Consider the following 14,118-nt stretch of genomic DNA (forward strand, 5'->3'; position numbering starts at 1 on the left):
GGGAGAGAGAGAGAGAGAGAGAGAGAGAGAGAGAGAGAGAGAGGACTAAACCACAGTTATTTTGGACAGTGTGAGAGTCATTGAGAGCATTCCATATCAACAGAATCACTATTTCCTTGTGTGAGTAGCTCATGCTAACCAATCCTGGCACTTGTATGAGTAAAAGAGGATAAATCATATGCCCTCCCATCTACAATTTTCTAGCTTCTACGCGTGCCTCTCTAAAGCAAAACAGCAAGGAAATGAGTTAGACTATTCTAACTGCATCACAACACTTGTTTATCAACACTATTGTTTATCAACTAACACCTAGTTTATGATCATCTCATACGGGTTACGTACTTTCATTTATCTTCCTCATGTGGGAAATAGGTTATTATAGTTGGGAAAGAAGGCCTCTTACCTTAGCTACACAGATTTCTGACACAGATATTTAAGTCATTTTCTTCTGAATAAGAGTAAGTAGTCTAATTTTGAGTGTTGAAATTTAACCTTAGCAAGCAGACGCAGTGTTTAAAGTTTTTATTCTGTATACTCATTGTAGATGGCATCATGCAATACAAGGACATTTTCTATAAGTATTTAATGGATTTAAGCAAATTCCTTTCCATATCACCCACCATTCCCATTTGTTTCCTTGGGCAGTCTTCTTTTATGCTGTGTATATGTACATACATGACGACATTTTTGACATTAAAAGAGGAATCACAAATGAGAGAAAACATACAATTTATTTTTTAGATTTTGCTCATATGGCTCTCTTCCTCACAGAAAACCCCAGGGATTCTTCTTTTTAATTTTAATAATTCAATTTATTAGTTTGTTAATACTTTTTGTTTATAGAGATACAAAAGAATATGCATAAAATATACATAAAATACATACACATAAAAATATTCAGTGGCTCTTTTGTGCCACCAAATTTGTCTGTGAGCCTTTTTAGCTTGCCAACATTTATAATATCGGAAGGGCTTCAGATATTTTTAATTTACATTTTCATGATTGCCAATGAAGCTGAGTGTGTTTTAATAATTCACTTTACCTCCAAAATTCTTACTTATATCTATATCCATTGTGATGTTTAGTCATCTGCCTCTTTCTAGTTGGTTTATGAAAGTTTAAAAATATACCCAGGATGCCAATACTTTGCTACATGGGGCCTGTCTTTTTCCATTCTCTAGATGGTCTCATTTATCAAGTTATTTTCCCATTTATTGAAAATTCATTCTTTTATTATACAATATATCCTGATGGCTGCTTCCCTTCTCTGTACTCCTCCCAGTTTCTCTCTCACTTTCCTATCTTTGGATCCACTCTCTTTTATTTTGGTCATCCTAATGAGCTCTTGGAAACAGCGATCACGGGAGTGATCACCAGACTTTGTTTATTGCCTTGCTTGTTCTTTGACTATTTGTGTTTATTGTCTTGCTTGCTCCTTGACTATTTGCATCTATTTCATTGCTAGTTCCTCAATCTAGAACTGACCTTAATAGTTGCATGTAATTAAAAAGGTATAAAAGCAGATGGGGGGGGGGAGAAGAAAAGAATAGCCTTTTAGGATATAATAGCCAAACATAACAAAATAAAATATAAGATAAAGACTATCATATTGAGGCTGGACAAGGCAACCCAACAGAAGAAAAAGAGTCCAAGTGAAGGTCCACGAATCAGAAACTCATGAATCGGTCCTCCACTCAGGGTTCCCATAAAACTACTAAGCTTAAAGCTATAGTATATATGCAGAGGACTTGGTGTAGACCCATGTGGTCCCTGTGCTTGCTCCTCCAGTCTCTCTGAGAACATACTCATTTTACTTAGTTGATTCAGAGGGCCTTGATCTCCTGGTGTCATCCATCCCCTCTGACTCTCACATTCTTTCTGCCATGTCTTCTGGAGAGTTCTCTGAATTCTTATGTGATGGATTGACTCTCACATTCCTTCTGCCATGTCTTGGTTCTTTGAAAAATCACCTTTTATCTAGCTGCCATTTTAGTCTTTCTAAAGAACTGTTCAACCTGGTCAACATCTCTCTCAATATTTTTCAAAGGTTCTGTAATATTTGCCATTTTCTGGAAGATTATCACAAATCACTCAGAATTTATGATTAATTATCCAGTTAGGATATATATGAGTATGAAACAATGATATTTATAGTTTTCCCAACAGTGAATAGAAATGACCTGGCCGACAGGAAATACAGGTCTCCCCTGCATTAAACACTTTCTATGGCCTGTACTCTGTTTTCTCCACCACACTCAACCTTGCTAAAACTCATCTCAGAATGTGACCATGTTTCATATTATTCTAGAAATCTTTACCTCCATGTTTTCCATACTAAGTCAGCAGTATTGACTGCCTCACAAACCAAACCATCCTCTTAATTATTGCATGCCTCTTCTTGTGACCCGCGTGTAATTGTCTCACCAGCAAGAAGCATGCGGACACCAGGATCCTTCCGCAGCAAACATTTATTGTTAATGAAAGGAGGAAGACCTCGGGCCCTGAAAAGGCACCGCTTATATACCCCTGGAGCGGCGTGTTCATATCTGATTGGCTGCTTACTCATTACCCGCCAAAACGCCCCGGGATGGGCTGTGACTTGGTGCGCTCTCACTTCCCGCACATGCGCAACAGCTTGTTTATCGGGATGGGCAGCGGATGTCAGCGGCATCTTGTAAGGGCAATTGGTCTTGCCGCAGGCACTACGGCGGTAGCGGCTTCCTACATTTTCTTTAACACTCAGCTTTGTTTTTCCCCCCCTAGGAAGCTTTCTTGACTTCCCCATGTCAGCATTTCAATGCAGTTTGTACACTGGCCACAGAGAGGTTTCTGTACTGCTATAGAGTTATTTTCTTCTTCCCAACTTTCTGCAATTCTTCTGCTCTTTAAAAGGTAAAATAATCCATACCTATGTATAAATGTATACAGAACCTTTAGAATCAGCCCCAAAGCAAACCTTCAGTAAACATGTGGGATGTTTTATATGTAAGAATTCAATTGATATAGGGAGATACATCCTAAATATTGGCAGCCTAATCGGCTGTCCCAGGTGAAACATAAAGGAGAGAGCAAACTCAACAACATCACTCCTCTCTCTCCTCCCTGTCTTCAAATGTGACCAGTTGCCTCGCGTTCCAATCACTGTGACTTCCCCCTATGGTGGAGATATCTTTGAGCTTGAGCAAAGGTAAATCCTTCCTGTCTGACATTGCTTCTGTCATAGCAGCATTGAAAATAACTCATGTAATTAGTAGATCGTTGTGTGCATATGAAATACAAGTGTGTATATTTAAAAAAAAATCCTTAAATTCAAGAAATATTCAATGAGTTGGAGAAATAAAACATTTCACAGTGCAACATAAATAATATTCTAATAACATGGGAGAAGCTTTAAGAAAGGAAATAAAGGCTTTTCTCCAAGATGGCGCCGAAAGTGAGGAAGGAAGCTCCTGCGCCTCCCAAAGCCAAAGCCAAAGCAAAGGCCTTGAAAGCTAAGAAGGCAGTGCTGAAAGGCGTCCACAGCCACAAAAAGAAGAAGATCTGAACATCATCCACCTTCTGGCAGCCCAAGACACTGAGGCTCCGGAGGCAGCCAAAATATCCTCGGAAAAGTGCACCCAGGAGAAACAAGCTTGACCACTATGCTATCATCAAATTCCCACTGACCCCTGAGTCAGCCATGAAGAAAGTAGAGGACAACAACATGCTTGTGTTCATTGTGGATGTCAAGGCCAACAAGCACCAGATCAAACAGCCCGTGAAGAAACTCTATGACATTGATGTGGCCAAAGTCAATACCTTGATAAGGCCTGATGGAGAGAAGAAGGCGTGTGTCCGCTTGGCTCCTGATGATGATGCTCTGGATGCTGCCAACAAGATGGGGATCATCTAAACTGAGTCCAGACGACTCGTTCTAAATAGACACTTTTTTTCACCATAAAGAAAAAAAAAGGAAGGAAGTAAAGTATGAAATTCTCCTAGAGGTTGAGTAGCAAGTGGATCAAAGTGAGGAACACATCTACCACACCAATTGCTCTGTGAATATCAAAACCAAAAACTTAGTTAAATCATCACAATCAACTCTGCCTACATATTTTATTAATTGGTGAAATTTTGGTATATGACTAGATACCAGTAGCCAATCTTCTGTGGAGAAAAAATGTATATTTTTTAATGTGAGGAATTCAGTTTCTATAAAACATGTTTGAAGTTTTGAATTTTAGATATATTATCTCCTCAGTTAAGAGAGGTGAAAAAGAGAAGAATTACAGAGTAGAGAAGAATGCTTTCCCCATGTACCTATTTGCATAGTCAGAGTAGGTATAAAAAGAGAGGTGTTTGAATGTCAAAACCAAAACCAAGGGTTGGCAAAACCACTCAGTGGGGGAAACACTGTTTGCTATGCACACTCCATAAACCAAAGTTGATTGCAGAACCCACATAAAAGTCAATGAGAACAATGGACTCTGTAAGATTTCCATTGACTTCACCATTCTTGCTGTGGTGACCATGCCTCTGCTTACAAATGTATACACATGCAATCCTAAGCACATAAAGAATTTAACAACAAACAAGACTAAATGTGGTATGACAAATAAACATTGGCTTTCATATAATTACTCATGTCTACAACAACTTAAGTTTATATGATGTGTCTAATGCATAGCATATATGTGTTGGCTTTATGGTACAAAAACATTTCTGGCTTTCCTTGATCTGTTGCATTTTACATCAGTTTGCCTCATACAATATGAGCAAATTCAAACACAGTCTTTAATTGCTGTGCATGGGTTTATATTTCTATTAAAATTATGGGATTAACATTAAATAAATGTAGGCCAATAACTATTGTAACTTAATAGAAATCTTCAGAAAGAATCAAGCCATAGAAAAGCTAGACTGGATTTAAAATGTGTTTAGTCTTCTCCCACCCTACATATATACATATGCACGCATGCATGTACACACACACATGCATGTGCACATGCACCTGTACATACACACACACCACACATACACATGTGTGCGTACACACACACACATGCAGACACACACACACATACACATATGCACACACAGAAACACACACATACACGCACATACACACACACACATACACTTTACCATTTATAAATCACTTGACATTTGTGATGTTCACAGTTTCTGAAATGCAAAAATACCTAAAATATCTAACTAAAAATAGCATGGTGAGTTCTGACAGGAATCAGTACAAACATGGCATTTTATAAACATTAAGGAAAAGTTGGTAGAAATATTTTTGATGCATATCTCTGTTTTTATGAGAATGTTTTGTACCATGATAATATGTACTCATTTCTGTCTTATATCACAGGGAAAACATTTCTTACATATACATACTTTTAGTTTTTAGTCAAATGTCTTCTTACACCAAAATAAACTATGGTTTTGTTATATGCTAGATTTCCCTTACATTCTATGAGAAAGTGTGTGTGTGTTTAATATTCATGTACAAAGGAGCAAACTCTTGAAATTTTAATATATTTCTCTAGAAGAATAAGTTAATTAACTGATTCCAGACTTCTAAATTCATGTAGAGTCACTGTTTGTTCATACTATTCCAAAATAACTTGGTACTTTGCTTAACTTTGGCAGATTAGGTGGTGTGCTGGCTAGTTTTATGTCAACTTGAAAAAGTCTATAGTCATAGGAAAAGAGAATCTCAATAGAGAAAATGCATCCACCATCTTGACTAGTGGGCAAATTGATGGACAAACCTGTGCTGTGTTTCCTAGATTTTTATTGGTATTGGAAGCAATAGCTCATTGTTTTCAGTGTCATTTCTGGACTGGTTGTCCCAGTTGCTGTAAGAAAGCAGTCTGAGCAAGCCACTGGGAGAAATCGAGGAAGCAATATCCTTTCTTGGCTTCTGCTTCAGTTTCTCCTCCCAGGTTAATGCCCTGAGATCTTGTAGTGGCTTCCTTCCATGATGATCTATGTTCTGGAATTGTAAGCCAAATAAACACAAAAACACAAAATGTCTTATCCCCGCCACTGTGCATGGAAACACAATTAGTTATATGGAAATATTCATAGATGCTTTGTGTTTCATATTCAGAAATTAAAAATTGGCAAAAGTTTATCATAAGGTCAATGATATTTTTTGAAATGTATTATGTTCAATCATTAGAACATTGCTTGCTAATGAATACATTGAACTATTTTGTGTGTGGGAGTTTGGGCACAAGTGTATACACATGTGTATGCATGCATGTGGAGTAAAGAGGTAATATAGGGCTTCATTTTTCAAGCAACATATGACTCATTTGATATGCAACCTCTTATTGAGCTAGAGTTCACTGAGTGCTCACTCTAGATAACTAGTGAATGCAGAAATCTACCTCTCTCTTCATCCCGAGCATTAAGAATGACCTGAGGACCGAACTCAGTTGTTCTTCCTTGTACAGCTAATATCTCACTCACATACCCACCTCCTCAAACCCTACAGTTATTTATTCATATGCACTGTCAAAGGGTTAAAATGAACTTCTTCACATTGAGTAGAATATTAAGCAAAAAATATTCCTATTGAATGGTTCCCATTCTACACAATTCTAAATAATGAAAACTAGGCCAAAGTGATCATGGAAGGAATCTGTTGGTGGGGGTTGAAAGTGGGAGGAAGCGGAAAAGAGGACAACCCAGGTCAACTAGTCAATTTAAAGACAAATAGTTACATTATTTTTATGGTGTTATAATTTTAAGCATGTGTATGTGCGTGTGTGTGTGAAAATTGGAAAAACACATACTTATTTCTATTACAAAAGCTAGTATATCCATAGCTAGATGAATGGATGATGAAAACGCAGTAGGAATCCACAATGGTATTCTGATTCTGTTTAGCTTTAAAGAATAGGAACTTGAAATTTTTAAGTAAATGGGTAGAATTTGCAGTTTTGTACTGAGTGACTCAATTTTGTGTGTTTAATTTTGAGTGTCTGTAAAATACAGGAAACCATAAAGGAACTATTGGCAGGGACAGGAAAGAAAGAAAGGGAGGTCTGAAGAAGTGCAGAGAGTGGAATATACGTGGTATAAAAAGGAAAAAGAGGATCAATAAAGAAGGAAGTTTAAATGGGGGTGAGACAATGCGCCAAAAGAGGTTGGTGTAGAGTGAATAACTCTAACATTGTCTGAAAAAGCCATACGGAAATTACTATTTTATAATGCATATGTATATGCATATTTATATGTATGAATGTATGTATATATATATGTACACACACACACACACACATAATTCATTTTATGTTATCTGTAGATAGATATGGGTTTAAAGTACTAAACTAAAATACCCAGCCAGGGTTTTCATAAGATACATCACAAATGACATTTCTCACCCTCGTGCTCTCACATTTACACTGAGTATAAAGAGGTGAGCATATTTGTATACTAATGAGCAGATAAATTTGCGGACACAGAAGGAATCTTCTGTAACTATCATGGGGCTCATAAACATCATCAATTTGTAAAGAAGAATGATTTTTTCACTGTGATGTTGCTTCAGGGATTTGATTCTCATTTCCTCTAATATTAGTTTGTCTCCAAAACATAGGCCACGGCTCAAACCAAGCCATTCCTACGAGCGTTAGTCATTTGCTGAAAGAACAGGTGTTAGGAGATTGGCGATACAGCTCGTTGGTGGAGTGCGTGGGAGAATGTATAACTCCTGGTTCTATATTCTGCTTCCTATGTGATCCAGGCATTATGTATCACATCTTGAGTCCCAGTCCACTTTAGGTGGAAGTACACGAAGTCAGGAGTTCAGTGTCACGCTTGAGAATATGACGTTTGAGGTCCACCTGGGCTATGTGAGATTCTGTCTGAAAAAACATGCCTATTATTGGTACAGATTATGATTTCTTGGGAGAAATCTGAACAAAGATGATTCATATGGCTGACTTTCCATATTTAAAAACCATTTCGTTTTTCCTTTCGACACAGAAATCGTGAATCTTGTTTCATGTACAGGTCACCTACAAAGTTACTTAACTTCTATTATACGACAAGACAAATTGCTGAAATAGAACAAAGAAACTGTGACACCATTAAAGATTTTCTGTTTTTTTTTTCTACTTAATGGAAAAGTAGGTTTAGGTATTTAAGTTGCTGTAAGTTACATTAATACATTTCAAATAATGTTATTTTCTTGGTCATATAGCACTAGAATTTTGTCAAGGCTAGTCGTACATCCTTTATGTACAAATTGATTGACAGGTAAGACAGCACAATACCTCCAACCCTTATCTAATTACAAACCATGGACCACATTCTTTTCAGCGTGACCTGGTTTCTAGTTTTGTTTTTAATGCACTTATCTGTTTGATCAATGTGATGTCAAATATCCACATATTTAGTTTTTAATCTATATGGTCACTGTTTACCATTTTCTCTGTTTTTCATCTGTATGTTTAAGGTGACAGCTACAGAGAGCCCAAGGATATTTAAAGCATACATCTGAGAATCATAAATCTAACGTTTATCCTTTTCCTTGTCATTGCTGACAGCAACCTTGAGGAAATCACTTAATCTTTTTGTGCCTCCATCACTTTGCTATAAAACTGGGATAATGATACTTATCTCACTGGATAAGAGGGAGGTGATAATGTTTGTTAAGCCAAAGAGATCTTCAGATAGAGTAAACTACCACAGAATTGTTAATATAAAGAAGCCAGTGTTATACTCTGCTCCATTCATTTCAAGGTGTATGTATATGGCTCTATTAAATATCCTTTGTAATGTTACTTTAAATTAGTCACTTGAAAAATTAATAAAATTGAAAAATTAGAAGTAATTTTTCATAGCATATATTATTTTATTAAAACAGTAAGCTTACTTCTACCTTCAATTCTTGAAAGATTCTCATGAAGAGTAAGTGTGTCGCCTCAGTGGAAGAGTAAGTAACTAGGCTTGAAGTATCAGAGAAGGGACATACGTAGGAGCAGCCCAACCATCTCTGTGGAGGAGAAGGGGATGAGGGGATTGGAGAAAGATTGTGGGAGGGAGTGACTGGGAAGGGTCCGTGAGCTGGATCTAAGGTGAATTAGTAAAATATATAAAGTAAAATTTAAAAAGAGAGAAATGTATCTTGGCATAAATTTAGAGAGATATAGAAAATAAAGTTGCCATGGACATAGACATCACATACAACTCCATTTGCTTTAATTTCTTCATCTCCAGTAATTACTTACTAAATATCAAGGATTTATAAATGTACATATTCTTGAAATCACATATTTTACATTTTCTAGAAGCGTATATTGATAATGTTCTTAAGAAGTCACTGTAAAAATGAGGGACATGTCAGAGAAAAGTACTTTGAAGATACTGGGAATTTAATCAAAACTTCCACATTAAACATTCTGCATTATGCTGAAAATACAACCCCCTGCCCCAAAATGTGGACCTTAAGTAGATATTGACACGGAAGACATAAATGAACAGAATTCTGGCTGAGGAAATTGGAAAGAATTGAAGTTCCAAAGGTTTAGGGGCTAATTGCACTGGGCGATTGTGATAGAGGAAAACACAGCTGTTGGTCTGAGGTCCTCCTAGGTAGATATAAGAAACTGAACTATAGAGGCAGAAGTGTGAGCAGGGTTCCATAACTACTGTGACTGGACAGGAACACGTGACTGTTGTAAGCAGCGTAGTGCATGTAGTACTAGGATAAGCTACAAGCTGGTACTTGAGTGTTGCAGGTATTGGCACACATGGGTTAATTGAAAGGATAACTACCCATGTTACTGGAGGTAAAGAGAGAGGCAGAATGAGGGTATGACATAATTAAATAAGAAAAACATAGACATGGGATTAGCAGATGGCTGCTGTCAGTTATAGCAGTGGACAATCTTAAGCCAGTTCCACAACACGCAGATCTTCCAAGTGCTATTATATGAACTCAAAAACTTCAGAATTGTCTCTCATCTGGCCTAATTCATATGATCAACAATCAGTGGTCATTTTTAAGAAATAATGAGGTGATTCTATCAAGAAGAATTACACCTATTGGAAACAACACACTGGTTTTCTGTGATGACAGAGCTAAGTCTTCACTGTAGGGAGAGTGCATGCTTCAGAAAGTGAACAGACTTAACTGTGTAGAAAATCAAGAAAAACACCATTTTTTCAATTTGAAGGGAATATGTCAATCTTGTACTCAAGCAGTTAAGAAAGGTAGTTTTAGTAGTCTTCTCCTGTTGTATTTATTGATAGATATATTCTTTGGCGTACTGCATGACACAGATCTATGCTCATCTGGTGAGTGTTTCCATTGTTCCCAGAAACAGATCAATTTGTATTCATGTGGAAACAGGCACCCTTATTATTTTGTACCATTGCTTCAATTATGATCTTCCTACTTATCACAGTATAATGTGTGGAAGACTTGATGCTTATTTCTTTAACCTCAAAGTCTTCCTTTGGACTTATACAATTAATTTGACAGACTATAGAAATAACACAATACAAAAATTATATCAAATAAAAGACTTGGGTACTCTCCAGGTACAAAACATACAGCATACCCTTATCAGTCATAAGAGAGTGCTTTAGCAGTTAATTCTGGCATTAAAACCCATAATCAGGTTATCTACTGTGTTCTCTCTCTCTCTCTCTCTCTCTCTCTCTCTCTCTCTCTCTCTCTCTCTCTCCCATTTCTATGACAGATACACAGGTCTTGGTTAACTCTTTAGAATACTGACGGTATCACTAACATATTAAAAGGCACTGGAGATATGTAGTATAAAGCACAGAACAGAACTGGAGAGAGTTCTGAATCCATTCATGCCTCAGAAAAAAGAGTGTCCATGAGAAAATTACTGTCATTTGTGACAAATACCAAAGAAAAGTCAAAGGATATAGCACCCCTATACTGCTGGTTCAAGGCATCAAATAAAAAAAAAAAAACTGTGTTGATATAACAAGCTAGCTCTCACTTGAGAAATGGATGAGAGATGTTTCATTTTGGAGGCACAGGTTCTAGATCATTGCCCAAGAACAGAGCCAAATAACCTCAAATACCATGTTCCACTATGATAATGGTTTGATGAAGGTTTTACTGTAGAAGTAGAGGAAAGATCTGAGGCATTTTTAAATACTTTGAAGGGAACACTAGGTAGGTTGGAGAAAGCAAAGGTGAAGTTTGTGGTATTGGCCTCAAATTCTATCCAAAAGCAATCTTAGCTTTTTGATTGCTGGAAGCCAGTGATCCTTAAGATTGATGTCTTTACAAATCTTTACCAGTTGGTCTCAAGGGTATTAGGTTAGATGCAGAGTAAAATTATGCAAGGAATCAGTATTACAATGACTGGAAATAGCTAAGAGTAAATTGTAATTGGGCTATATACCTGCCACATCCCAGTACTTCCACAGTCACTGAAGTTCTGATAGCTAACTAGCCTCATGGAAGTTTGAGTAGAAGATGTGATTCTTTCCAGGAAATTTCCTTTATAGCTGTAAATAAGAATTCATTTCCTAGATAAGCTTCAGGCACATAACTAGACTCCTCACATAGGCCTTGTGGCGGTTTGAATAATAATGGCTCCCAAAGGTCATATATTTCAATGCATAATCACTAGTGAGTGGCAATATTTGAAAGGACTAGGTGGTGTGGTCTTATTGGAGGAAGTGTGTCACTGAGGGTAGGTTTTGAGGTCTCAAAAGTCCAAGCCAGGCCAAGTGGCTCCCTGTTCATGCTGTCTTAAGATCCAGATGTAAAACTTCCAGTTACCATGTCTGCATACAATCTGCCTTGCTCCTTGCCATGAGGATTGCCGTAATAAGCTCTGACACTGTAAACAAGCCCAGATTAAATGCGTTCTTTTTATAACAGTTGCCACCGTCATGGTATCTCTTCACAGCAATAGATACTGACTAGACTCACTATATATTCATAATTGCCTATGCAATTCCTGAGGGACACAATGTTTCACAGGAAGATAGAGGGCAAAAAAACCCATACAATCTTGGTGTATCATAATAATGAGGAAAATCACTCATTAAAAGTGGCGATTCCTTCTGTATGAGAAGGATACAGAAAGTATATTTTTTGCCCGTTTCACCCTCTCAATGCCAAGTTTTACACCGACAATGTTTGAAATGGCCCTAATAGTGGATGATCAGCTTCAGGAGAAATTAAAATCTTGCTTCTATGTTTGACATTCAAGGTAGAAACATAGACGTTATATCCAAGGTTGAGGTATATTTTCAGTTACTGGGAAGCAAGTTGTGAGAATATGTTGATACAAGCCAACTACAAGCTATATAGTCAACATTGTTGACCTACATTATTTTAAGGCTTCATTAGAATAGCATATACTGAACTGTTTTCCAATTGGCTTCTGCTCTTACGATTAGCAGTTATTCTAATATGCTTATGAGAAAAATTGCTAGAAGTTAATATCCAACTCATAAGAACACATGAGTAATGACTGAAGAGAGCTGGCATAGATATACTCCAGATGTCTTAGGAATTAGGATACTGTCTGTCCTGCTGGAGAAACCAGATTTCATTCTCAGCAACCCATGATACCCCACAAGCACTGGTAATTCCAGTCCCAGGGAAACGAGTTCCCTCTACTATCCTCGGAAGACACTAAGCACATGAGCACGCATGACAAACACAGGGAGGTGATAGTTACACACAAAAAGTAAAGCAACATATGCCATTTTTAAAGTTATAACTATAGTTATGAACATGTGATAGAAGCAATGGTGGAACAGATATAAGCTTTTACTACACGTTCACATGTTACTATAAGAGTCCTCTCAGATATATCATTAACACTGAAATCAAAATGATGAGAACATATGTGTTCTATAAAAGTATACTATTGGTTCAAATCCTGTGGCTGAATGGAATATATATTTCAGTGTGTGTTTAAGTCATTTCATATATATATCTGAGGGATGTGAAGAAAAAGGAAGTATATGACAATGAATGTGTGTGGAGGAAAAGATTAAGACTCCTAAAGATACTAACTACCAAACATTTTTTTTTTTCTCAATGCATGAAGAAGACTAAATTGGGACAGGATGTAATTTGTAGTTTGCAGTCATCAGTTTTGCTAAGTTAAACATAGGAACTGAAGAGATTTAAAACTGACGAAAGGTTAAAAGGCCATTGAAGTTTATTTGAAGAAAAAAATGTCTTGATCAAAGATGTTGCTAAATGCTAATTTTCTACTTTCACAGTATTTAGAATGAAAACCCCTGGAGACACTTGAGGTAGCTGTTGACACCTAGGAGAATACTGACCTTTCCATAGTGTGATGGTTTGAATGAGAATGGTCCCCACAGGTGCATATATTTGAATGCCTAGTCACCAGGGGTGGCACTGTTTGAAAGGATTAGAAGGATTAGGAAGTGTGGCCTTATTGGAGGAAGTGAGTCACTTTGAGATTTCAAAAGACCATTAACAAGCTCAAAAGTTCCCTCTCTCTCAGCCTACTGCTCAGGCTGTAGATCTCAACTTCTCCAGCATCATATCTGCTTGTGTATTTCTCCATTTCCTGGATTTTGACAATGGACTAACTTTACAAAATGTTATAAAACCCACAATTCATTGTTTTTTTTTAAATAGAGTTCCATGCTTGTGGTGTCTTTTTATAGCAGTAGACAGTGAGTAAGCTAGATAGTATGGCATATTTGAAAGTAACAAATTATGGAATGAGATCTGTGAGCTTAGTAGCAAATATATTAATCTTTGAAGACTCAATGAAAAGTTTAACACATAATGTCTGAAAACATTCAGCTTGAAATGATGAATCTGGGGATTACAAGTGATTGAATGTATAACCCTGTGGAAACGGATTTCACCAGTGCTCTTTAACTATGTCAGCTAAGGATCAGGGCTTCAGATATAAAGACAGAGAGAGCAACACCAAGCACTCCTACCTTCAGTCTCAACAGTGTGCTGCTCATAAACTATTAACCAAAATAATACAGTGTGTGTTTAAGTCAATATATGTTCTATATGAAGAAATACTAATTCATTTCACTAGAAGGTGAATAAAGTGGGATTCTTATTGAAACTGCATACTGTGTCATCAAGTACCACTTACTAGTATAAAACATGAA

The sequence above is a fragment of the Grammomys surdaster genome, unplaced genomic scaffold (assembly GCF_004785775.1).
Source record: "Grammomys surdaster isolate TR1022 unplaced genomic scaffold, NIH_TR_1.0 373, whole genome shotgun sequence".
Taxonomy (NCBI): domain Eukaryota; kingdom Metazoa; phylum Chordata; class Mammalia; order Rodentia; family Muridae; genus Grammomys; species Grammomys surdaster.